Source organism: Scyliorhinus canicula, chromosome 16 (assembly GCF_902713615.1).
Source record: "Scyliorhinus canicula chromosome 16, sScyCan1.1, whole genome shotgun sequence".
In the NCBI taxonomy this organism is placed as follows: domain Eukaryota; kingdom Metazoa; phylum Chordata; class Chondrichthyes; order Carcharhiniformes; family Scyliorhinidae; genus Scyliorhinus; species Scyliorhinus canicula.
The window spans coordinates 140,747,467-140,774,314 of record NC_052161.1 but is presented as its reverse complement, the minus strand read 5'-3'; the positions used below and the strand labels follow the sequence as shown (position 1 = coordinate 140,774,314).

Genomic DNA, 26,848 nt, shown 5'->3' with positions numbered 1-26,848 from the left:
GAATGAATCTACAGTGAAAGCCATTACATACTGGAAAGCAGAAACCTCAACCTGAAAGCCTGGTTTGAAGGAAAGGTTCTTAAAGAAAATCATCTGAAACAAAGACTTTTCCTTTTATTTATTATTTTCACCGCTTTCTTCCCCTCTGTGTTTGCTGTCTTGTGTGTGCGCACGTGTGTAGGGGTGGTATGTTTCCAAGAATTATTTGTTATAGAATCCCCACAGTGCATAAGGAGGCCATTCGGCCATCGAGTATGCACAGTCCTTGGAAAGAGCACCCTACTTAGGGCCCTCCACCCCATCCCCGCAACCTCGCCTAACCTTTTGGGCACTAATGGGCAATTTAGCATGGCCAATTTACCTAACCTGCACATCTTTGGACTGTGGAAGGAAACCGGAGCACCAGAGGAAACCCACGCAGACATGGGGGCGGCGGGGGGGGGGGGGGGGGGTTGAACCCAATTTAGTCTTGAGCTAGGAAAATGAGCGTCAATTAATAAAGAAAGATTGATATTTAAACACTTTTGCTTTGTATATCATATTCATTCGACAACACTGCCTCTCATATCAGTGCTCAAGCACCGACACCTAACTTATAAGGGTAACTAGTCAATCATATCAACTATAATAGTGCATGCACTGCTGCACCTCAGTCCTGCTCTCCAATGCGACACTGAATTTGCTACTTATTCTCCCCTGTAAATGTTGGCTTTGTTGAGGGACATTTCAATGGGCGCTGGATGCCACCCAGGACAGTGGATCATGTCCATTTTTTTCTTAAGTTTATAAGCTGGTTTAGCTCAGTTGACTGGACAGCTGGTTCGTGATGCAGAACAAGGCCAGCAGCGTGGGTTCAATTCCCATACCGTCTGAGGTTATTCATGACGGCCCCGCCTTCTGAACTTTGCCCCTCGTGTGGTGATCCTCGGGTTAAATCACCACCAGTCAGCTCTCCCTATCAAAGGGGAAAGCAGCCGATGGTCATCTGGGACTACGGCGACTTTACTTTTACTTTATAGGCGACTTGCTTCAAGTGCTCCTGCCGCAGAATAAGGACCTCTCTGGTCAGCAAGTCTAACTCCCTGAGCCAACAGGGGAACAACCACTGAACATTCTTAAATTCTTGAACTGTTACAAAATCCTGCATAAGGCAAGAAGGAAAACTATTTACGCCCTTCAAACCTTTTCTCCCTTCCTCTTTAAATGGACTGGTGAGGCTCTTTATCCTCAGAGAGAGAAGGTGGAACATGACCTCCTTCTCAATGTTATATCATGGATTAACCTGCAGTTGCACAATGTGATGGACAAGACAGATGATTTAATTTCCTGGGTGAAACAGTCCTCCAGCACAACAGCTGAGACCTGACAAAACCCATGTTATGTGAAGTGACGGGGACACTCAGAAACCGAGACATGGCATAGCGAGATGGCCACACCACACATTCGGAAATCAGGGTTTAACAAAAGCTTCCAGAATAATATTTTGCGAGCTCATCAATGAGAAATAACCCAGGATTTAAAATTTTCAAAAATAGTTGCAAACAGAAAAATACAGTAAATAAGGAGCCAGGCAACACTGCCACATGGAGCAGAGAGAAAATTGAGAAAAGAAAGGACAAAGATTATCACTACACCACCCGAATCTTCAGATTGCCGCTCCTCGCCAGAGTGCTTTGATTATCAACCCAGAGGTCACTTAACTGTGAAATGCTGCAATTCCCCCAATTGTTCTTTACTCACCTTCTTGGGCTCCTTTCTTGGTCAAGTCCTTCCTTAAATGTGATTCAAACCCTACATTCAGGGTTCCTCAGACCTTTCCAATCACATACAGCATGCATCCCCGTGAGGGAATGCTCAAAAATACCAGATTTCTATGGCATTTGTCTTGACTCAATCCATCATTGCACATTACAATATACAGATTTTACAGTTGACTAGTGCGAGTCTCTCAGGTATGATTGTATGCATGTTCCTCCTTCTATCTCATTGATCTAGTCATTCCCCAGAGTACGCTCACGCAGATATCTCCCTCTTCTGCATATTTCTCTCAATTTAGTTTGGATTTGCCTTGACATTTGCCGTTCTTTCAGGTCAACGGCTTTGACATTCTTAATTGTATCCTGTTTCCAGGCTCATCCATCATCTTCTATCGGTCTATCCCGGAAGGTTTCGTTTAGAGAGTGGGTGATATACTTGTCTCTTTTGCTCATGCTATTTTTATACTCTCTGTCTCCCTCGCTCTAGAATTTCCTGAAGACAACACTTTACAAGAGTCAACATTCTACGCAAACCACATGGAAACCAAACCGTCCTAATGTTACAAGAAAACAAAAGAGTACTAAAGCAAAAGCAGTTATGCCAACGTTGTACCACCACAGTGAATTTGGATATATATATTCACTGTGCATTTGATAAACTGCAAAATAACAGCCATATGTTTTACCATCACGATTGCTTGGTGTTGCTCAGGTCTAGCAAATTAATTACTTAGTCCAATTTAGATTTGGATTCACTATAACAGACACTGCAATGCCTACATGGCCATGACATAGAACTCTCAAAGGCCAGCTGGCTCTGGTTGGCATTACAGACGACTGCCAGAAGGATCAAGTCTTGATGCAGGAGTGGTAGGAGAATCACTTGCACTCAGTGTGGAGCCAATGCAATCTGGCAGACAGGCCAGCTGTCACCTATCACTCTCGCTCGCTCTCTCTGGTTCACAGAGCCCAACAGCAATTAACGCTTACACATTGTAGAGAAGCAATTAGAAGAATATTTACAAGTGAAATTTTAGTTCACAATAATGAACACAAGACTATTTTATTTAAGCACAAACCTACAGATAAACTTTATGTCAAAATATATCCTTGGGTAAAATTTGACTGTATTTTTTTCTGCAGTGTGCGAGACAATTCAGGTTATCGAAGGCTCAGTCAGGCCACCACGTGGAGTGCATTGAAACATTGAGTTATTCCAGCGAGCCAAGTGTGAAGCAAAACACTAGAAAGCATCAAATTAATAGTGGTATTGCGTCTTATTTAAAATTTGCTTGTTACCACTCTGACTGGTACATAAACAATTTGTTCACTTGAGCAATACATTAGAATGCTCAGCCACCTATTCTAACTCTTCCAGTCTGGTGTTTCTAATAACTGTTTCAGCTAGCTTTCCTGATAGATTGGTACCCTTTCCATAAAACAGGCTCTAATATCTGTTCTGAGTTTACTTTTCAAGTTGAAATAGATATGGTCTACTCCTACCAGCCAGAATTCCTTGGCAGTAATATTATGGGTTTATTTAATGATAATCTTTATTGTCACAAGTAGGCTTACATTAACACTGCAATGAAGTTACTGTGAAAAGCCCCTAGTCGCCACATTCCGACACCTGTTCGGGTACACAGAGGGAGAATTCAGAATGTCCAATTCGCTTTACAGCACGTCTTTTGGGACTTGTGGGAGGAAACCCACGCAGACTCAGGGAGAACGAACAGACCCTGCACAGACAGTGGCCCAAGCCAGGAATCGAACCTGGGACCCTGGTGCTGTGAAGCTACAGTGCTAACCACTGTACTACTGTGCCACCCACAATTTAGTCTTTACTGTTAACATTAGACTTTGATTCACTGTAGAATCCGAGTCTCATTTTTGTTTCTTTATAAATCTCCTTGTGCTAATTCTATTCCATTAATTCTGTACTGACATCGCACAGCTCGTTACAATGATGAGCTTTATTAAGATTGAAATATTTTTGTACGGTGTCTTTAAGGTAAAATGTTTGGTGATCAATCCAGAGGCTCTTTTCTGCGCTCACTCAAATACATTCATGACCTTTTTTGGAATTAGTGACCGGAATTGAATTGAGTGCTTTTACAATGATCGAATGAATAGAATGATCTCTGTAGATGTACATTCTACTCCTCCATCAGTGTTCCATTCCCTTTATTAATTGATTTGTTGCATTTCCACAAACATGCAGGTGACAAATCTATCATTAAACCCAAGTTCCTCCCAAAATCTCCCCGCACTAATTCTATTCCATTCATTCTAGACTGGCATTGCACATCTTGTTACAATTATGAGCTTCACAAGATTATTATATTTTGAGACAGTGTCTTCAAAGTAAAATGAAGGGAGTCGTGTGAGATTTTGTTGTGTCCTTCTTTCAACTATTAACTGGGAGCTTGAATTTCTTTTAAAAAGTTATCAGTCTCTACAGGGATCGTAACAATCTTTTCACCCAATATATTTTTCACCTAAATTTTTTAGTGCTGTGTTCAACTTTGTTCATCTGTCTCCACAGTTCTCCCTGTTTCAGTGAATGCTGCAATCTTAACAAGCTTATAACTAGTTTGAATGTTTAAACAGATGGGAAACAGCCCTGGTCCTTGGAGTATGTCATTCATCACCTCTCTCACAATCTGACTACAACTCTCACACACATCTTTGTCGTCTTCATTTTTATCTCACCGATCAGTCCAATATTCAATACTGAATTTCCATGCTTTTCAGTTTAATCAGTGTCTCTTATTTGGAACCTCAAAGACTTGTGGAAATTCTAAAACTGCTGATAGGAAGCTCCACGATTTATTATGGTGATATGTCCAAAGACATCAAACGAGTTTATTAAGCAGAAATTTCCCCTTTTAAATCAATACTAAATAAAAAGCTGCTGCTATTTAGAATACGCCTCCAGACAACTCTTTAGAATTGCTTCTATTATTGGGGCGGCACGAGGTTCAATCCCGGCTCTGGGTCACTGTCCGTGTGGGGTTTGCACATTCTCCCAGTGTCTGCGTGGGTCTCATCCCCACAACCCAAAGATGTGCAGGGTAGGTGGACTGGCCATGCTAAATTGCCGCTTAATTGGAAAAAAAATAATTGGGTACTCTAAATTTATTTTAAACAAATAATTCTTCCATTATTTTTCCTGCATCATGATTCAACATGCCAGTTAGGGTACATAGCTGTGTCGGTCACAATGTTTTCAAAATAGCATTAAAAGTTTACAATGACAGTGTTGTTGAGTATACCACAAAGGCCTCTATCAATGGAATCTAAATTTAGCTTTGCAAGGGGCTAGTGCTACTGAGCTAAACATAATGAGCAGCCAGGCAATCTTTCATTTCTTCCCTTGTTAGGCAGTCCGCCGTGATTGTGAATGATTTGCTGCGAATCTGGCTCGATGGGTTCTGTGATGTCTGAGAAATTGAATGCATGATCTGCAGACTCTGCCACGGGTGGTTCTCCACAGGTTGGATAGGTGGGTTGTTGGGAGGGGTGTGCGTTCCCTCCGACACCTTGAATTCATCTTTTCACATTCCCGGCCAAGTCCAGCAACGTGTTTAGTACCTTCCCGAATGTTAGACAGGCATCCATCCACCTCGGGTGATGATGGACTGGGTCCAGGGTGTATGCTGCTTTTGATTTGAACTTGGTTGTGGAGGCCGATCGTGAGTGGCAATCACTTCCGCAGCTGACACAGGTGAATAGTATTGACCGAATGTCGACTGATGTCTTTTCCTTCCAACTGGTTGTCTTTCCTGCCATTTGGTCATTTTTTTTGCCGCCTTGTTTATCCACGCCCTTCCTGCCTCTCTACAGGCACTCCGATCATTCTCCATTTTGGTCGGTTACAAGCCAGGAACTCCCATGAGTTTGTGGGAATGTTTAACCTGTTCTGGGATACTTTAAAGTATTTCCGCTGTCTTTGTGCCTTGACCAAGTTCCAAGTACAGCAGCTGCTTTGGGGTCTGGCGTCAGACATTTAAGAAACTGGTTTTGAGCCTTGATGCTGGACAGATTGGCTTTGAAGAGGATTCCACAGTTGGACTGCCTTCCTTGTCAGTGGGTTTGGAGGATCTTGCAAAGGCACTGCTATTGGTACTGTTCTCCAAAACCGGTTGCATTCCTGGACACACTCATCTCCATCAAGGGTGGTCACCTCAGCACTTTGCTTTACCGCAAGCCCAGTGATAACCCCACAATGCTCCACTCTCCAGCTTCCACCCTAACACATTAAAGAAGCCATCCCGTATGGACAAGCCCTCCGTATACACAGGATCTGCTCAGATGAGGAGCAGCGTAACAGATGCTGAAAGATGCCCTCGTACGAACGGGATATGGCACTCGACTCATTGATCGACAGTTCCAACGCGCCACAGCAAAAAATCGCACCGGCCTCCTCAGAAGACAAACACGGGATACAACCGACAGAGTACCCTTCGTCGTCCAGTACTTCCCGGAGTGGAGAAACCACGGTATCTTCTTTGCAGCCTTCAACACGTCATCGATGAAGGTGAACATCTTGCCAAGGTCATCCCCACACCCCCACTGCTTGCCTTCAAACAACTGCTCAACCTCAAACAAACCATTGTTTGCAGCAAACTACCCAGCCTTCAGAACAGCGACCACGACACCACACAACCCTGCCATGACAATCTCTGCAAGACGTGCCAGATCATCGACATGGGTACCACCATTACACGCGAGAACACCACCCACCATGTACGCGGTACATACTTGTGCGACTCGGCCAACGTTGTCTAACTCATACGCTGCAGGAAAGGATATCCCGAAGCGTGGTACATTGGCGAGACCATGCAGACGCTGCGACAACAGATATCGCGCGACAATCGCAGGCAGGAATGTTCCCTTCCAGTCGGGGAGCACTTCAGCAGTCAAGGGCATTCAGCCTCCGATCTCCGGGTAAGCGTTCTCCAAGGCGGCCTTCAGGACGCGCGACAACGCGAAACCGCCGAGCAGAAACTTACAGCCAAGTTCCGCACATGAGTACGGCCTCAACCGGGACCTTGGATTCATGTCACATTACATTCATCCCCCACCATCTGGCCTGGGTTTGCGAAATCCTACCAACTGTCCTGACTTGAGACAATTCACACCTCTTTAGCCTGGATCTGTAAAGATTTAATTACCTGCAAATGCCTGCATTCAAAGTATCATCTTGCATCTTTGACTTTGTCTATATATGTTTCTGGAACATACCTCTTCATTCACCTGAGGAAGGAGCAGTGCTCCAAAAGCTAGTGATTTGAAAAAAACCTGTTGGACTTTAACCTGGTGCTTACTGTGCTCACTCCAGTCCAACACTGGCATCTACACATCATATCTTTATTGAGAGGAGGCTCCCAAGATGTGGAAAAGGGCTCACACTTCCCAGGATCGCTCTGTCGATCTTATCAGTGAGGGAAGGTGTTCTGCTCTTGGAGCTGGTTGGAAGAGTTTTTGTGGTGTTTAGAGAAAGATGCGTTCATTTCAAGCTCTTATCAGTAACAAAGATTTTTCTTTTGCAGTTTCTCAACAGTTTAAAAAATGACTATTGCAAACAATTTGTGCAAATTCTAATAATGATAGTTTGTGAGAGGTACCAATTACAGTCTGAATCAACAGACGCACAGATGAGAAATAAGCTGTGGGAGGAACAGGAACGCTTACTGCCTAATCAACTCAAATGAAGTTTGCCCTGGTTCCATCAAACATGCATCACAGAAAAATCAATCTTTTACACTTTGAGCATTTTACCAGATGTTGGATCGTGAAAAATATGGCAATGACTCTGACTCCAAAAAGCAATGTGCCACATTGATCATGGCTCGGCGCAACATTGAGGGCCGAAGGGCCTGTTCTGTGCTGTACTGTTCTATGTTCTATGTTCTAATACTAAAGTAGTCATCAACAGTATCAAAAATAGAATTGAATAGAGCTCAATTGCCATGCAAAAGTAGAAATTAGTCCTTGGCTTCACCTCCAGTGTAACATATAGCCAATAGTTAAAAACAGTAAACTTTTCATCAGAACAATTTATAGTAAGATCCTATTTCTTTGCCGTTACAATTTACAAACTCTCATTATCTAACTGGAGAAACCTTGTTGCAGGTTTGAAATGTTTTCAACACCATCCACAGACAGAAAGAAAGCTCAAAACCAACTCAATTGCCACAGATAGCTGCCGATGAGCAGCAGACTAATTCAGCAATGCCAGTCCTGGGCAAGCAGATGATCTCTGCCAAGCTGTTTATCACAGAGTGCTGTCAATTGCATTTAACGTGTTCCCTGAATCCTGACCACTCTGATGGTGGCAGTCACCGGAAATCCAAATGCTCTGAATAACGTTCAAGGCCATAAAGTACATCAAGCAACATAATATATTCAAAATGTCGCACGTTGGAAAAGCAGGTTCTAGAGTGGGAAAGCAGGTTTTGGAAAGCATACACTGCAATTGCTGACGGTGACTACCTGGCGACACAATGCTCTGTGTTAATAGCACATACTGTTCAATATAAAATTAAACACTCACTACTCACTTAACAATGTGCTTTATGTAATAATAAGAGTTAGTTTCTCAATGTAATTATCCTACTGACGCTGTAAAAAAAAAAAGCCCTCATGTCGCAGTTCAGGGTGACTGGGAGTGACAAGTCTCTGATACCATACTGACTACCACTGATCCATGTCAGCTAAACCAGTCCCTCACTCAGGATCTAGCAGGAGTGATTTTTTCCCAATGAGAAACCTAGCCAATTTTTCCCCACCCTCTAACCTGGTGTCATTGAGCAAATACCCCAATACCAGAGCAGGAAATTTAGTATAGTTGAGGATTTTCAGCCTAATTTCTAGCCTTTCTGCTGCACTCCTATTGAGTTGCACTGGGAGTGCATCACTAAAGTCTGGGAATTTTTGAACTGAGAATCTATGTTGCTCCAAGTGGATCAGCTCGTCTCAGTAGAAATTCTCGTGCAGAATTAGTGTAACTGCGGCCTCTTTCCTTGTGGCCTCCCTGAAAAAAATAGCCAGCCATGGGAAACCTTTTGTACTAAGGGCATCTTCTCAAGTGGAGCAAAGCCTAAACTGCTCAAACAAATTTAATATTCTTACAGCCAAAGGCAAAGAAAGACTGTTATTAAATCATTTCCTGCAAGTATTTTCCATTTCTAAGTATTGTTTGAATTGGGTTTAAACTGCGTAATTATCCAAAACTTGTATTAAAATTTTTCCACCTCATGTTACCCTTCAGCAGCATCATCCAAAACACAGCATCAGTTTCTACATGTACGCCTCACGGCACCAAGGACCCTGGTTTGATCAGTGTGCACATGGTTCTCACCCCTAAACCCAAAGATATGCAGTGTAGGTGGATTGCCCCGGCTAAATTGCCCCCTAATTGAAAAAAAATAATTGGGTACTCTAAATGTATTTTTAAAAAACTTTTCCACATGTATGCTTACGACACCCAGCCCTCTCTTAACATTGGCTTCAGTCCCTGTTACAAGTTCCATCCCATTGCCATCCACTCCATTGATCTCTCTGGCAACTGTCCGAGACTGAACCATACTCTTTACAATCTTGATATGTATCGGATCCAGAGATGAGCTTCCGACTATATCTCTGGATCATTGCTGAACCGGCTGTTTCCACTGTTGAGATGGTCTTCACCTGAATTGTGCTGGAACAAGTGTTGTATAACTAGGGTGGTAGAGAGGTCTTATAAACTAAACAATGGGGTTAAGGATGACGTGGTTAGCACTGCTGCCTCATAGCGCCAGGGGCCCAGGTTCAATTCTGGTTTTGGTTACAGTCTGTATGGAGATTTACGTTCTCCCCGTATCGGTGCTCCGGTTTCCTCCCACACTCCAAAGATGTGCAGGTTAGATGGATTGGCCATGATCAATTGCCCCTTGGTGTCCAAAAAGGCTAGGTGGGGTTACTGGGATAGGGTGGGTGTGAGGATGCTCTTTCAGAGGGTTGGTGCAAACTTAATGGGCCTTATGGCCTCCTTCTGCACTGTAGTGAGTCCATGTTCTATGAAGGGACCAAGCTCGGAAAGATGTCATAAATTAAATAGTGAAGATAAAGCAAGAGAGCAAGGTAGGCAGACGGGAAATGATGATCAGGAAGGGAAAGAGAGTACGCAAACCTAAGAGTGCACCAGCAGATGAAGGCAGAGGTTACAAAAATAGTAAAAGACAGAACTAAAGGTTCTGTACCTGAATGCATGTAGCATTCATAACAAACAGATGAGTGGACAGAACAAACAGCAAAAATGTACGATCCAATAACTATTAGAGATATAGCTGCAGGATAACAAAAACTAGAAGCTAAATATTCAAGGCTACATGACAGGATTAATGAACGGCCACATTGCGAAGATGCCTCTATGCAGAAGTGATCACAAGGGTGGTATTGACCGGTACAGGCTTGGAGGGTCAAAGGGCCTGTTCCTGTTCTGTATTGTTCCATAATAGGATTGAATTTCACATCTGGTTTGAGAGTGGGAAGAGTGGATCTAAGACCAGGGTTCTAAACTTAAATAAGGGCAATTATGAGTGCATGAAGACAGATTAGGCTGAATAGAACTTCAAAATTCAGTTAAGGAACGTTTCCGAAGGTTGATTCCACAGACCCCAGCATACCGTGAGATACATCCAGGGGTTCAGTGGAGGCCAGCCTGATGTATAAAATTTGAAAAATGCTCTGAATAATTGTCCAATCAGAGGCTGGTTTCTCCCTGTATTAGCTTCTCATAGGCTTACTAGTGAGCAGCCTTGCGGGGCCCCAGTATTGAGGACTATCATGGAGGAGGTGTTGATTATTCTTACAGATTGTGGTCTATGGGTCAAGAAGTCGATGATCCAGTTGCAGAGAGATGATCCAGTTGCAGAGAGAGGATCCACATGGAGTGCCACAGGAATCAAAGCTGACTCCTGAACCATTTACAATTTATGTCAATGACTTAAATGAGAGGACCAAATGTACGGTTGTTAAATTTACTGATGACACAAAGATAGAAAAGTAAGTTGTGAAGCGGGGACAAAGGTAAGTTGAGCGAGTAGGCAAACAGGCAGGAGGAGTATAATGTAGAAAAATGTGAACGTGCCAACTTAGGCAGGAATAAGAGAAGTAGATTATTTAATAGCATAACTCTTGAGGGTACAGAGGGATCTGGGAGTCCTTGTACATGAATGTATGCAGGAGGGCAGCACAGTGGCGCAGCGGTTAGCACTGCTGCCTCATGGCACCGAGGTCCCAGATTCGATCCCGACTCTGGGTCACTGTCCGTGTGAAGTTTGCACATTCTCCCCGTGTTTTCCAAAGATGTGTGGGGTAGGTGGATTGGTCACACTAAATTAGCCCATAATTGGAAAAAATGAATTGGGTACTCTAAATTTTTAAAAAAATGAATGTATGCAGGTTCAGCAAGTGATTAGGAAGCAAATGGAATGTTGACACTCATTACAAGGGGAATGGGATATAAATACAGTGATGTTTTGCTACAGTTGGTTAGACCACATCTAGAGAATGGTGTACTAACACAGTGTCACATTTTGTTTACTTTTGTTCCAGCAAAGCACTCAAGATGTTTGATTACATTAAAGACACTATAAATGCGACTTCCGGTGGCTGTGATGAAGTAGGAAGCCACACATTTGGGAGCTCCCGTTTTAAACGGACTTTTCGGCTCTTTTTAGAGCCCAAAACGGAAATTTTTCCAACGTCTCCCGGTGGGGGAAGGTGTGCTGAACGACTTTCCCTGCAGTCCCTGACTCGAACACGGAGTGGAAAGGGGGAAATAGCAGCAGCAGCTCCCCAGAAAAAACAGGGGAAGGGATCCAAGATGGCCACCGGCAGAGCTCCAGAGGAGTGGAAACAGTGGGCCCAGGAGCAACAAGCTGCTCTCCTGCGCTGCTTCACAGACTTCAAGGCTGAGGTACTGAGCTCTCTGCAGGAAACAAACAGAAGGCTGTCGGAGATTCAGACCACCCAGGGTGCTGCCATCAAGGAGTTGCAGACGCAGGCCACTGAACGAGAGGAGGAGGCCGTGGTCCTCGTGAGTAAGTTGGAGGGGCACGAGATGCTCCACAAGAAGTGGCAGGAACGCTTCGAGGAACTTGATCACCGCATGAGGCGGAAAAACCTGCGGATCTTGGGCCTTGCGGAGGGGCTGGAGGGGTCGGACCTGACAACCTATGTGGCTATAATGCTGAACTCGCTAGTGGGGGCCGGGTCTTTCCATCTGCCCTTGGAGCTGGAGGGAGCACACAGAGTACTGGCCAGGAGGCCTAAGGACAATGAACCCCCGCGTGCGGTGCTGGTGAGGTTCCACCGGTTCAGTGATCGGGAGTGTGTGCTGCGCTGGGCCAAGAAGGTGAAGAGCAGCAACTGGGAGAATGGGGTAGTACGGATCTACCAGATTGGAGTGCGGAGGTGGCTAAGCGGCGGTCCGGATTTAATAGGACGAAGGAGGTGCTTTACAGGCAAAAGATAAAGTTCGGAATGTTGCAGCCCGCGCGCCTGTGGGTAACTTATTCGGACCGGCATTATTATTTCGATTCCCCGGAGGAGGCGTGGGCCTTCGTGCGGACGGAGAAATTGGACTTGAACTAGGGGTTTGGGGTTGCGGGGTCGGTTGTAATATCTTAGCGCTGGATTCTGCTGTTGCTATGTTCTTTTTTTTGTACTTTTGCAATTTTGATATGGTTATTTATGGGGGTGTTGTTCTGCTATGTTTTTCTCTGCTGTGGGGCATTGTTTTAGTTGTGTATCTTGCGGGGAGGGTTGGGGGGGTTTGTTGTATTCTATGTCGGGTTGGGGGTATGGAGTGGGGCTGTTATTTGGGAGCTGCGTCAGAAGGGTGTGGTGGGGCAGTGCGAAAGAGCGGGCTTTCCTCTGGTTTCCCGCGCTGCGGGGCTGGGGGGCGGAGACGGTGACGGGGGAGGTGGGGCCTTAACTGGTTCTTCCCCGCGCTGGAACGGTGCCTGGAGGAGGGATAGATTGGGGGATGATCCCACTTTGGGAGGGGTCGGGTTATTGGCGGGAGTTTCCGGGGTCAGCAGAAGTTAACTGACCCACGGAAGTACAATGGAGGACGATTTGCGGCTGGGAGGGTTCCTAGCCTGGGGGGACGGGGGGGGGGGACGGTCTCTGATCCGGTTGGTCACCGGGTTGAATGGGCCGGTGAAACGGTCGAGGGTACTGGCTCACCTGAAGGGGCTAAAGGCAGATGTGGCAATGCTTCAGGAGACTCACCTGAAGGTGGCGGACCAGGTCCGCCTGAGGAAGGGATGGGTGGGGCAGGTTTTCCACTCTGGGTTGGATGTGAAGAACCGGGGAGTGGCGATTCTGGTGGGGAAAAATGTGTTGTTTGAGGCATCGGAGGTGGTGGCGGATAAGGGGGGTAGGTATGTTATGGTTAGGGGCAGGCTACAAGGAGAGAAGGTGGTACTGGCTAGTGTGTATGCCCCAAATTGGGACGATGCGGGCTTTATGAGGCATATGTTGGGACGGGTCCTGGATCTGGAGGCGGGAGGTCTGATCATGGGGGGGGGGGGGGGGGGGACTTTAATACGGTGTTGGATCCTTCACTGGATCGGTCCAGCTCTAGAACGGGTAGGAGGCCGGCGGCGGCCAAGGTACTGAGAGGGTTTATGGATCAGATGGGTGGGGTGGATCCATGGAGGTTTGTGTGGCCGAGGGCACGTGAGTACTCTTTCTTCTCCCATGTACATAGGGTCTACTCTCGGATAGATTTCTTCGTGGTGAGTAGGGGACTGATTCCGAGAGTGGAGGAGGCCGAGTATTCGGCCATTGCAATCTCCGACCACGCTCCGCATTGGATAGAGTTGGAGATGGGGGAGGTGCGGGACCAACGTCCGTTGTGGCGGTTGGATGTGGGGTTGTTGGCGGAGGAGGAGGTGTGTAGGAGGGTCCGGGCAAGTATTGAGGGGTACCTTGAGGTGAATGATACGGGGGAGGTTCAGTGGGGATGGTCTGGGAAGCCCTGAAGGCAGTGATTCGTGGGGAGCTGATATCCATCCGGGCACACAGGGAGAGGAGCGAGAGGAGTGAGAGGGATAGACTGGTGGGAAAGATGCTGGAGGTGGACAGGAGGTATGCAGAGGCACCAGAGGAGGGACTGTTGGGGGAGAGGCGTAGCCTGCAGGCTGAATTTGATTTGCTGACCACTAGAAAGGCGGAGGCACAGTGGAGGAAGGCACAAGGGGCAGTGTACGAACATGGTGAAAAGGCGAGTAGGATGCTGGCTCATCAGCTCCGCAAGCGGGATGCGGCTAAGGAAATTGCTGGAGTGAGAGACAAGAGTGGGAATGTGGTGCGGAAGGGGGTAGAGGTGAATGAGGTCTTCAAGGAATTTTACGGAACTGTACCGGTCGGAGCCAACGGGGGAAGAGGAGGGGATTGGAGAGGTTCCTTGACGGGCTCTCTTTCCCGAAGGTGCAGGAGGAGAAGGTGGAGGGGTTGGGTGCACCGATTGAGCTGGAGGAGCTAGTTAAGGGGATCGGGCAGATGCAGTCAGGGAAGGCACCGGGGCCGGATGGGTTCCCGGTGGAATTTTATAAAAAGTTTGTGGACCTAGTGGGCCCCTTGCTGGTGCGGACACTCAATGAAGCGTGGGAAGGGGGGACTTTGCCCCCGACGATGTCGCGGGCGCTGATCTCGTTAATTTTAAAGAGGGACAAGGACCCCCAGCAGTGTGGTTCATACAGGCCCATATCTCTCCTCAATGTGGATGCCAAGGTCCTGGCAAAAATCCTGGCCACCAGGATAGAGGACTGTGTGCCAGGGGTTGTGCACGAGGACCAGACAGGTTTTGTGAAGGGAAGGCAGCTGAACACGAATATGCGGAGATTGTTGAATGTCATCATGATGCCGGCGATTGAGGGGGAGGCAGAGATAGTGGTGGCACTGGATGCGGAGAAGGCCTTCGATAGAGTGGAGTGGGGGTACCTATGGGAGGTGTTGGGGAGGTTTGGATTTGGTGAAGGGTTCATTAGATGGGTACGGCTGCTATATGAGGCCCCAATGGCGTGCGTGGCCACGAATAGGAGGAGGTCGGAGTACTTCCGGCTTTACCGAGGGACCAGGCAGGGTTTCCCCCTGTCCCCCTTGTTGTTTGCACTGGCAATCGAGCCGCTGGCGATGGCGTTGAGGGATTCAGAGAGGTGGAGAGGCTTGGTGCGAGGTGGAGAGGAACATAGAGTGTCGTTGTATGCCGATGACCTGTTACTGTATGTGGCGGACCCGGTGGGAGGGATGCCGGGAGTGATGGAGTTGCTAGCTGAGATTGGGACCTTTTCAGGTTATAAATTAAATTTAGGCAAGAGCGAGGTGTTTGTGGTGCACCCTGGAGACCAGGAGGAAGGAATTGGTAGGCTCCCGCTTAGGCGGGCAGGGGAGAGCTTTAGGTACCTGGGGGTGCAGGTGGCCAGGGACTGGGGGACTCTTCACAAGCATAACTTCACCAGACTTGTAGATCAGATGGAGGAGGAGTTCAAGAGGTGGGACATGCTGCCATTGTCGTTGGCAGGGAGGGTACAGTCCTCCCTGCCAACTGGGGCTGGTTTAGCTCGAGGGGCTGGTTTAGCTCACCAGGCTAAATCGCTGGCTTTGAAAGCAGACCAAGCAGGCCAGCAGCACGGTTCGATTCTCGTACCAGCCTCCCCGGACAGGCGCCGGAATGTGGCGACTAGGGGCTTTTCACAGTAGCTTCATTGTAGCCTACTCGTGACAATAAGCGATTTTCATTTCATTTTTCATTTACAGTCCGTCAAAATGACGGTGCTTCCGAGGTTCTTGTTCCTCTTTCAGTGCCTGCCCATCTTTATCCCCAGGGCCTTCTTTAGGAGAGTGACTAGCAGTATTTTGAGCTTTGTCTGGGCACATGGGACTCCGAGAGTGAAGAGGGTGTTCCTGGAGCGAGGGGGGGATAGAGGCGGACTGGCGCTGCCCAACCTTCTGGGGTACTATTGGGCAGCCAATGTGTCAATGGTTCGTAAATGGGTGATGGAGGGGGGAGGGGCGGCGTGGAAAAGAATGGAGATGGCGTCATGTAGAGGTACGAGCCTGGGTGCCATGGTAACGGCACCGTTGCCGCTCTCCCCTAAGAGATTTACCACGAGCCCGGTGATGGCGGCGACCCTAAGAATCTGGGGACAGTGGAGACGGCATCGGGGGGAAACAGGAGGCTCGATGGAAGCTCCACTGGGTGGCAACCATCGGTTCATCCCGGGGAACAAGAATGGGTGATTTAGGGGGTGGCAAAGGGTGGGCATCGGCAAATTGAGGGACCTGTTTATTGGCGGGAGGTTTGCGGGCCTGGGGGAACTGGAAGATAAATTTGGCCTTCCCCAAGGGAACATGTTCAGATACTTGCAGGTAAAGGCGTTTGCTTGGCGACAGGTAGAGGGATTCCCTCTGCTGCCGTCGCGGGGGACGATGGACAGAGTGCTTTCGGGGGCGTGGGTCGGGGCGGGGAAGGTGTCTGACATCTATAAGGTAATGCAGGAGGTGGAGGAGTCGTCAGTGGAGGAGCTGAAGGCTAAATGGGAGGAGGAACTTGGGGAGCAGATAGAGGACGGGACTTGGGCGGATGCCTTGGAGAGAGTCAACTCTTCCTCCTCATGTGTGAGGCTTAGTCTCATCCAATTTAAGGTGCTGCACCGGGCCCACATGTCCGGGACTAGGATGAGTAGGTTCTTTGGGGGTGAGGACAGGTGTACCAGATGTTCGGGGAGTCCAGCGAACCATGCCCATATGTTCTGGGCATGCCCAGCACTGGAAGAATTCTGGAAGGGGGTGGCGGGGACGGTGTCGAGGGTGGTTGGATCCAGGGTCAAACCAGGGTGGGGACTCGCGATTTTTGGAGTTGCGGTAGAGCCGGGAGTGCAGGAGGCGAAAGAGGCCGGTGTCCTGGCCTTTGCGTCCCTAGTAGCCCGACGAAGGATTCTGCTAGTGGAAGGATGCGAGGCCTGGATCAGTGACATGGCGGGATTTATAAAATTGGAAAGGGTCAAATTTGCCCTGAGAGGATCAATATAAGGGTTGTATAAACGATGGCAGCCTTTTCTGGACTTCCTGGCTCAAAGGTAGGTAACTTGGTCAATAGCAGCAGCAACCCGGGGAGGGGAGGGGGGGGGGGGTTCCTTATTGTAGTGTCTATTCTGTAACTTTATATTGTGTTAATTTGCGTTGTTGTTAAAATGTTGTGTTGTTCATGGAGGTGGGGCGAATGTTTATGATTGTTAATATTATTGTTATGTATTTTGGTATTTTACTATGGTGCGTTACTGTTGTATAAACTCAAAATTTTTCAATAAAAATTATTTTTAAAAAAAGACACTATAAATGCTGCAGTACCTGTTGCTGTAGTTATCAAGTGTGGTCTGGAAGTAGCACTATTATTATTGTGTACACAATATTATTGTGTAAATGCTAAATTATTCATATGGCATTTCTTCATAAACAATTTTTGTGATGGTGTTAAGTCATTAAAAATAAATGAATAATTCCTCCATTAAACGATTAGATCAGGGAATCTATTTTGTGCATTCAGAGCGCATAGAAAATGTAAATGTTGCCACAGTCCCAGAAGACATAGGCTACTTTCCCCTTTGAGAGAGAGCAGGCTGGTGGTGATTTAACCAGAAGGCGACCACACCTCAGGTGAGGGGCAAGGTTGAGAAGGCAGGGCTCATGAATAATCGCTGCCAATATGGGAATTGATATGGGGCAGCACGGTAGCATTGTGGATAGCACAATAGCTTCACAGCTCCAGGGTCCCAGGTTCGATTCCGGCTTGGGTGACTGTCTGTGCGGAGTCTGCACGTCCTCCCCGTGTGCGCGTGGGTTTCCTCCGGGTGCTCCGGTTTCCTCCCACAGTCCAAAGACGTGCAGGTTAGGTGGATTGGCCATGCTAAATTGCCCTTAGTGTCCAAAATTGCCCTTTGTGTTGGGTGGGGTTACTGGGTTATTGGGATAGGGGGAGGTGTTGACCTTGGGTAGGGTGTTCTTTCCAAGAGCCGGTGCAGACTCGATGGGCCGAATGGCCTCCTACTGCACTGTAAATTCTATGATCTATGAACCTGCGCTGTTGCCGTTTGCTCTCTACATCACAAACCAGCCATCCAGCCAACTGAGCCAAACTGACCCTAAAACAGCAATGATACTCTCCTCACCTCTTGACTAAACTTCGATTTGATAATCCCCCAAGAATGTAAAATTTTAAATAACATCGGAGTTCAGAAACCTAAAAGAATGCTCACAAAAGCAGCCGGATTGTTAAAAACACTTGATTTACTCTGCCTGACATTGCTAACCAGTCTGACTTCCAAATTCTTCCAGTATAAAGAGCTGAGCAAGCCACACCGTTTGTACAATCACTCAGGCAATTAAGGTAGCTGGGATGGAAAATAACTGCAGCCAGCCTGTTAGTCACTCTCATCCGGAGGGGATGAAGTATCTGTGACTATATCTTTGCTGTAGAGAGTGTACACAATCTGCAAATGTATTTACATTTAACATTTGATCAGTCCCTGGATCTGAAAGTTTGCAGATGACACTAAGATGAGTGGTAAAGCGAAAAGTGCAGGGGATACTGGAAGTCTGCAGAGGGATTTGGATAGGTTAAGTGAATGGGCTAGGGTCTGGCAGATGGAAAACAATATTGACAAATGTGAGGTTATCCATTTTGGTAGGAATAACAGCAAACAGGATTATTATTTAAACGATAAAATATTAAAGCATGCTGCTGTGCAGAGAGACCTGGGTGTGCTAGTGCATGAGTGACAGAAAGTTGGTTTACAGGTGCAACCGGTGATTAAGAAGGCAAATGGAATTTTGTCCTTCATTGCTAGAGGGATGGAGTTTAAGACTAGGGAGGGTATGCTGCAATTGTATAAGGTGTTAGTGAGGCCACACCTGGAGTATTGTGTTCAGTTTTGGTCTCCCTACCTGAGAAAGGACGTACTGGCACTGGAGGGTGTGCAGAGGAGATTCACTAGGTTAATCCCAGAGCTGAAGGGGTTGGATTATGAGGAGAGGTTGAGTAGACTGGGACTGTACTCGTTGGAATTTAGAAGGATGAGGGGGGATCTTATAGAAACATATAAAATTATGAAGGGAATAGATAGGATAGATGCGGGCAGGTTGTTTCCACTGGCGGGTGAAAGCAGAACTAGGGGAGCATAGCCTCAAAATAGGGGAAGTAGATTTAGGACTGAGTTTAGGAGGAACTTCTTCACCCAAAGGGTTGTGAATCTATGGAATTCCTTGCCCAGTGAAGCAGTTGAGGCTCCTTCATTAAATGTTTTTAAGGTAAAGATAGATAGTTTTTTTGAAGAATAAAGGGATTAGGGGTTATGGTGTTCGGGCCGGAAAGTGGAGCTAAGTCCACAAAAGATCAGCCATGATCTCATTGAATGGTGGAGCAGGCTCGAGGGGCCACATGGCCTACTCCTGCTCCTAGTTCTTATGTTCTTATCAGTCCTACAACATAGTTGATCGGAGTATTCAATTAAACACTACAACAGCACCTGATTTCTACCATGGGGTGGCACTAGCACGCTACACAGAGATGCTAGCAGCATCTAGTGGAAAATACTGTGTACAACAATAAAATGTAGAACAGAGATTTTGGCAAGTGAGTTTGTTTTAGAGTGTTATTTTCCAAAATTGAGTGAAATATCATTCTCAAACTGGTTTCCTTAGAACATACAGTGCAGAAGGAGGCCATTCGGCCCATCGAGTCTGCACCGACCGAGAGCTGTGTGAATTTGAAAGCAGCCTGGCAAGCCTCTCCCTCCTACTTGTCAAGTGCCCCTCTTGGAAGTTCCTTCAAACAGGGCGGTGGCACCGTGGTTAGCACTATGCCTTCGCAGCACCAGTGTCCCAGGTTCGATTCCCGGCTTGGGTCACTATCGGTGCGGAGTCTGCACGTTCTCCCCGTGTCTGTGTGGGTTTCCTCCGGGTGCTCCAATTTCCTCCGACAAGTCTCGAAAGACATGCTATTGGGTAATTTGGACATTCTGAATTCTCTCTCGGTGTACCCAAACAGGCGCCGGAATGTGGCATCTAGGGGATTTTCACAGTAACTTCATTGCAGTGTTAATGTAAGCCTACTTGTGACATATGATTATTATAAATGAGTGAATGAGTCCGCGATTCGGAACCTGGCAGAAACATCAAACATAAATGAGTGAATGAGGATCACTAAGTGTGTAATCCTGGTCACAAGTTCACAGAATTGTTATAGGGCAGAAGGAGGCCGTTCGGCCCATTGTGTCTGCACTGGAAATACAAAGGCACTGCTGACATTATAAACTAGCACGTTAAAGCACCAAGTACTTTTAGCAAGTAGGCTCCTTCCACAGATAGCCCCACTTTGCTGTTCCCTATGTTCAGTCATTGTGACATAATACTGCAGCATGTCTGAAATCCAGCTTTTCTATTAGGATGCTGCTAGCTTACTGAAGTGGGCAGCAGTTGTGGAATTTCAGTGCTGCTTCATCCTTGTCCCTTTGTCCTTGCTCCTGGCGACACGCTGCCGCAATAACTATTCCAGCAAATGAATAGAAAATGACTCATTTGGATGGAGAAAAAAAACTGAACACCTGAAAGGAAAAAACTGAAACCCACGCAGAAAAATCATGGAAAAGGACAACCGTGCACCGCACAGTGCAGACCCGATGGGCTGAAAGGTCTCCTTCTACACTGTAAAGATCCTCCAATTCAGTGTGTGTTTGAAGATGGAGCCTGAAGACACAGACTTTGTGCTTCTCCAGAAAGATGGAGTACCGATAAGTCAGACACTCTTGGTTACCTTTCACAACCTACAGAGCAACATTGAGAGCAATGAGCTAAAGTGGGGGAAAAAAGTGTGAAATTATAGATTCTAAATATTTAGATTGAATATGTACAAACAGTGGTTCTTTGTTGTCTATGGCAACATTTATAATGATAGTGAAATATAATTTGACGCTATAATTCTCCAGACTGCATGTCACAGTGCGGAGTACAAGCACAGTGGTAACATCTGTTGTGGCTATTTCAGAACAGATGTGGTTAGCTCAATGCTGAAGTCACAAGTAATTACTTAGAAAACAGTTATGCATATTCTTACGATCCCAGTTGGCGTTATAAGTGGATAGGAAGATCCCAGTATGGAACTTTTATTTTGTTTGATAAAACCCAGAGGAACAAAGTCACAGGGCCGCTAATTATCTTTCTTACTATTGCCACAAGTCGGCTTACATTAACACTCCAATGAATTTATTGTGAAAAGCCCCTAGTTGCCACACTCCGGTGCCTGTTCAGGTACACCGAGGGAGAATTCAGAATGTCCAAATTACCTAACAGCACGTCTTTCGGGACTTATAGGAGGAAACCGGTGCGCCCCGAGGAAACACATGCAGACACGGGGAGAATGTGCAGTCTCCACACAGAGACCCAAGCCGGAATCGAACCTGGGACCCTGTCACTGTGAAGCAACAGTGCTGACCACTGTGCTATTAGTTTTAAGAGGAGAAAAACATTATTGAACATGAAAAAATTGGATGATGATACAATACGCCTTTCTGCCCCCCTATCTTAACAATTACACACAGGTTTTAGCATTAATATGGATTACAGAGTACATCTTAATCTACAGTGGTCTCATTAACACAAAGTCCCTTTTAAGCACACAAGATTACTGTGGGCAAGTACACTTGCCACTTTGAACCCCACGGGAATGTTTGAAGATTTCTCCTCAGAATCCCCCCAGGTGATGATCACATGAGTTTCCAAATTCCACTCCAAAAATGCGCTTTAAAATCTTCTCTGAATACAATGCTCTCCCTTAGCAGTTTGTATACCGAAAATAAATCCATACCAGATTTTCCAAGTGATACTTTTAAACAAAGCTGCCGCTCCAGTTTCAAATCAAATCCAGTCCAGTGTTGTACATCCCCCCATTTTAAGTTTCCTTTTATTTAACTGCTGTCATACAAACTCAAAGATTGAGCCAACGATTTCCAAAGTTATTTGAACTCACTTTCCATAGGATATAGTAAAATCTCAAACCTCAAAATCACTTTGGATATCTTTCTGGCGTCACAGCCGTCTTCCCAGCTCTGTCTGGCTTTACTGAACAGTGCTCTATTCTAGTACCTTTAACCTCAGACTTCTTCGAAACTTCTCTTCATTTCTATAGTTTCCTTAACTAGCTGCTCTTCAGATCTCCACTTCTTTTATTAACCATTACCTCATAGTATGGCTTTTTTTCTAGCAAAGCCAGAAGTTTCTTCTCTACCGTCTAAACCAATTGTGCCTAGCAAAGCCAAGGGAGCTGACATCTCCCTCACTACCTACCTCCAAAGTCGATCAAATTAACTAAACTAAAACTTCAAAGCTTCTCTACCTTACAAGGCCCCAGTTGCCAAGCAATACATACATGCCTATACCTTTATTTATTCTTCATGCCGCAGCCCTCTCTAAGCACAATAGAAACACAGTTTAACTTTACCAACCCCACACATACACCAACCCCACACATACAAACATCTTTGTCCAGCATGAATCGAACTATAGGTTTTACCCTTCCAGACACAGAAACATTCAATTAAACCCACTTGAAACTATACCTTATTTCTAATGTTTACCAATACAAATATAAATCCCGTAAAACTACCTTGGTTTTCCTAAAAATGTTACACAACTGAAAGTGATAGAATAACACTCAAAGTCACAGATTAAACTTCAGGAATAACGGAATTTAATCTGTCCTGCTGGCTAACTCCCTAACATGTCCGCAACCCCCCTTTCTCAGGTGACCCTGTAAAGGGTGTATCTTAGAGTGCATCTTATTCAAGTATCATATAATATCTAAAATTCAAATTACAGAGTTATCATTATGACATCCCTTCCTTATTAGGCCAAAGATATGCCCAGGATTTTTCTGCTTGGCGTATATAGGCTTGACTTCATCCTCTCAACATACTGCAATACATTTTTCAAACAAGCTTAACAAATCAGCTTTCCTGAGCTTCAATTACGAATGTCAGGTAAGATCAATGCATCACAGTCCAATCTAGTCTATTGTTCAGTATTTCACTTTCTCGGAACTGATATTTCTCTTTCACTATTTTAGCATGCCATGTGATAATCAGCCCAATTATATGCTCCTCGATGACCCAATTCAATTGCTTTCACGTGATCTTTCAAACATCAACCTCAAAATCATGGGCTGGCTCAGCACACACCCTTTTAGTTTTGAAAACAATCACCACACATAAAACTTCACATCCAGGGACATGCTTTGTGTCAAAATCTGCTGTTTTTCAACTTAGAATCACTGTTCAGTCACAAATGGTTGCTACAAATTGATTTCCACTTCTTGTTTTGTAGCTAAATCACACAAAATCGTCATATTGCTTTACAAAAAAGCGAAATATTGCGGATGCTGGAATTGGAAATTCAGCAGGTCTGTGGTCAGAGAAAACAAGAGTTAATGTCTCGGGTTTGTATAACTCTGCTTCAGAGCTGAAGAGAGAGAAGCGTGATGGATTATATATTATATAAGTGGGGGTGGAGCAGCTCAAGCAGAGACAGTTAGTGATCGATGGGAGCTGGAAGAGATTGCAACAAAGAAGTCATTAACCCCTCCTCGGTCTCATGCCCTACACATCTATGTTGCAATCAACAATATTCACCCCCCTCTCCCAGCCACATGGATTATGAAGTGTACCTTACCATATATTTTCAAGGTACCTTATAATAAATAATACTCAAGTCCACACACACAATCAGGTATCATCTGGATTGTGTACAGCTCTGAAATTATGCCACTGAACACACTTGTATAAGCAATTCATACCTGAAATGCCTTTCTGTTATTTTTTGCAAAGCTGTTGATTCATTTAAAAGAAATGGGGCTCCTGTCTACAGAAGGCAATTTCAGAGGATCACATTAAACATTCACACAGTGGTATCGCAAAGCTGTGTACCAAGTGTTTAACTTGAATGCAAGACTGTGGTAATGTACAGCCGGAGCATGAAAATCCTATTGCGAGCTCAACTGGAGTGAATTTATGATTGAAATAAAATGCGTTTGTTGCAACATTTCAATATGTTCAGGAGCAAACGTGAGTGTTATTCAGGAAGTACATGGTTTCCATGCTTACTCTTCTCTTTCAGAGTTAGGGAGGTACAGGTGAAACAATTCAATTCTTGCTACTGGAAACTAACAACAAGATTTGATTTTGTTTATATTTTGACAAATCTTGTTAGAAAAACACTATAAATTAACTAGCGTGCAATTAAATTTTAAGACTTAATTCACAAATTGAATGCAAAGAGATGTGAAACTGAACTACACAGAGCTCAATATACTGGGTGCGATGTAACATTTGTCTATATATGTGTTTCTGGAACCCACCTTTTCATTCACCCGAGGAAGGAGCAGCGCTCCGAAAGCTAGTGATTTGAAACAAACCTGTTGGACCCTAACCTGGTGTTGTAAGACTTCTTAGTGTGATTTAAAAGTGTCATTCAAAGCCGAGTGTCACAATAGGCACAATGAACACATAAGGCATGTAGAAATGAATTCGCTGCAAAACACTAGAACTTTTAAATTGTGAATCACATTTCCAAAGGAGATTCTGCACCTTGAGCTTTATGTACTCAAAATTAGAATTTTTGTCAATTGTGATGTGCATGAGATGTGTGTTAATCCCCCTAAAGAAAGATTTACAGCTGCAACGGATTTGAATAACTAGAGTGAGATCTATTTTCCCAAAAAATAAATTCAGCCTTATAACGTCAATATGCATATGGCCAAAATGTAGGATATCCACATGCAAGTAATTGTCACAATAACCATGGATATATTTGTGGAATTATAACAGTTTGTTCATATTTCAGCCTGCAACACTAGCCTTGATATTAGTAATGACTGGGAGAGAATCAGGAGAGATGAGGTTAATAATAAAAAATCAGGGAAGGACCTCCCCAGTCACCTTACATGAGCCTGTGCCATATTTATGGTTCCCAGCTGTGGCTTCCTGCTGTTGACTTTCCCACTAGACAGCAGACAGCCCGTCAATCTGGTCAGCTCCCAGGCGGAAAATGATAATGCAATCCCAGTCATTAATATACCAAGATCGCCAAGGCCCTAGGCTTTCCGGGTCTCTTAAATCTCTTCCCTCCAACCCCCTCCAAAAAAAAACACTGCACCCCCTCCTGCATCTACCTCACCTTCCCATAAATATCAGGGTCACAGTCTCTTTATTCTGATCATCGTATAGGTGACTCGGGGCCGGACATCATACGGACTCATCAGTCAAATCATCCATTCCCAACTGCACCTTCATTCTACATTACATTTGTCTGACATATTCAGAACAACATGAAAAACATCATTCATCACACAAAAGCCAGGCAGATAGCAGCGCAGCATAATAAAAACAAAGCACTGAACAAGAGTCATATGGACTCGAAACGTTAACTGTATTTTCTCTCCCCGCAGAGGCTTCCAGACAGGAAAAACTGACAAACAGCTTTCAGAAATCAAGAAGTCACTTTCTCCAAGATGAGAGGTATACGACCTGATGAAAAGGTCAAAGATAATCTCTGCATGTCACTGCATGACAAAATTATAGACAGATAAATAACATTCCTCTTACCTTACATCAAATTGCCTGCGCTTGAAATTCTATGTGGAATCTTTAGATGTAATTGAGCTGATCTTTATAAATGACTGCAATTTACATTCATTTTTCAGCTCTACTTTGCAGCTAGGTTAAGATTCATAATGCTTCAATTGATTTAGTTCGATTGCATATTTAGAATATAAATATGAAGCTTGGTGTATAATAACATTCAACAACATGCAAGTGCTCAGGGCTCCTGTTTCATGCCAATGGATCAGAAAGTAATACACTAGGACAGAGACACTGCAGGATTAAACTTGCTTAAAACAAATTTTTAATCCTCATAACATACCGTAAAAACTAGTCAATCAAACCGAAATAAAATTGAGCCCCAGATGAGATGATCTAATCTTTTTAAAGGGAGTTCCCATCATTAGTGCGCTGATAAACAAATCATGGCAACACTAATAATTATTAAAAAATGAATGCCATCTCTTTGTGATCTTCATCTGTGTTTAGATGCAACATAGCTTTGAATGTCGTGATGATGGTGTTAATGTGAAAGTTACTAAGCCTGACAGCATTTGGAAGCAGAACATGTTGATGCAAAATCTTGGATTAATTACTTTTCATTACTGATTTATCTCAGCTTGCTGATACCACTGGCCTCAATAATTGAAACTATTAACATTCACAGTGGAAGCCAGTTGTTCAGACTTGCGCGCAAGCAGGAGACAATGGTTCCTGCAGATCCCACTCCAAAAGGCAGGGTTAGCGACCCAAAAGAAAATTAAGCGCTACAATTGGAGACAATCATTCTATCATACAAGAATGGAAATAATATTCCACTAAATCCACAGGGGAGATAGGACAAGATAATGTAGAATGATGTGGAATTTACACAACTGAAGCAGGTCTTTCAGTCTAACTCTTCTGACTGTGCTTCACATAAGTTTCCTCATCCCAACTGCATCTCAACCTATCCCCCTCGTAAAAGGGTCAAGAACAAGAGGACACAAATTTGTCAATGGGATGTGGGCGTCGTTGTCTGGGCCAGCACTTGTTGCTCATCCTTGACCACATTGCTGTGGGTCTGGGGCCACATGAAAGCCAGATTGGACAAGGATCGCAGGTTCCCTTCCCTAAAGGACCAAGGTGGGATTTTACGACAATCGATAATGGTTTCATGGTCATCATTAGAATTTAAATTCCAGACTTTTTTAATTTAATTCAAAGTTCATCATCTGCCGTGGTAAGATTTAAACCCGTGACCCTAGGGCTCGACTCTGGATCTCCACAATACTAGTCCAACGAAAATACCACTACGCCACTGTCTCCCCTAATTAGCATTTGCTGTGATTTCCTTCTTCCGATTCTCCACACGTACCTCTATTTCCCTCGGAGGATTCAGCC

The 26,848-nt window shown here is 45.2% G+C and overlaps 1 protein-coding gene and 1 long non-coding RNA gene across 7 annotated transcripts in view; one reads left to right on the top strand and one right to left on the bottom strand.

The window, feature by feature from the left end:
* The window catches only part of mib2 (MIB E3 ubiquitin protein ligase 2), a 290,271-nt gene that overhangs the window by 76,457 nt on the left and 186,966 nt on the right, over positions 1–26,848 (bottom strand). The window lies entirely within an intron of this gene.
* LOC119950829 overlaps positions 1–26,848 on the top strand; it is a 45,383-nt gene that overhangs the window by 17,671 nt on the left and 864 nt on the right. Inside the window, exon 2 of the long non-coding RNA XR_005457438.1 lies at positions 25,312–25,381. This is a non-coding gene — a long non-coding RNA (uncharacterized LOC119950829). The remainder of the gene's footprint in view (positions 1–25,311; positions 25,382–26,848) is intronic.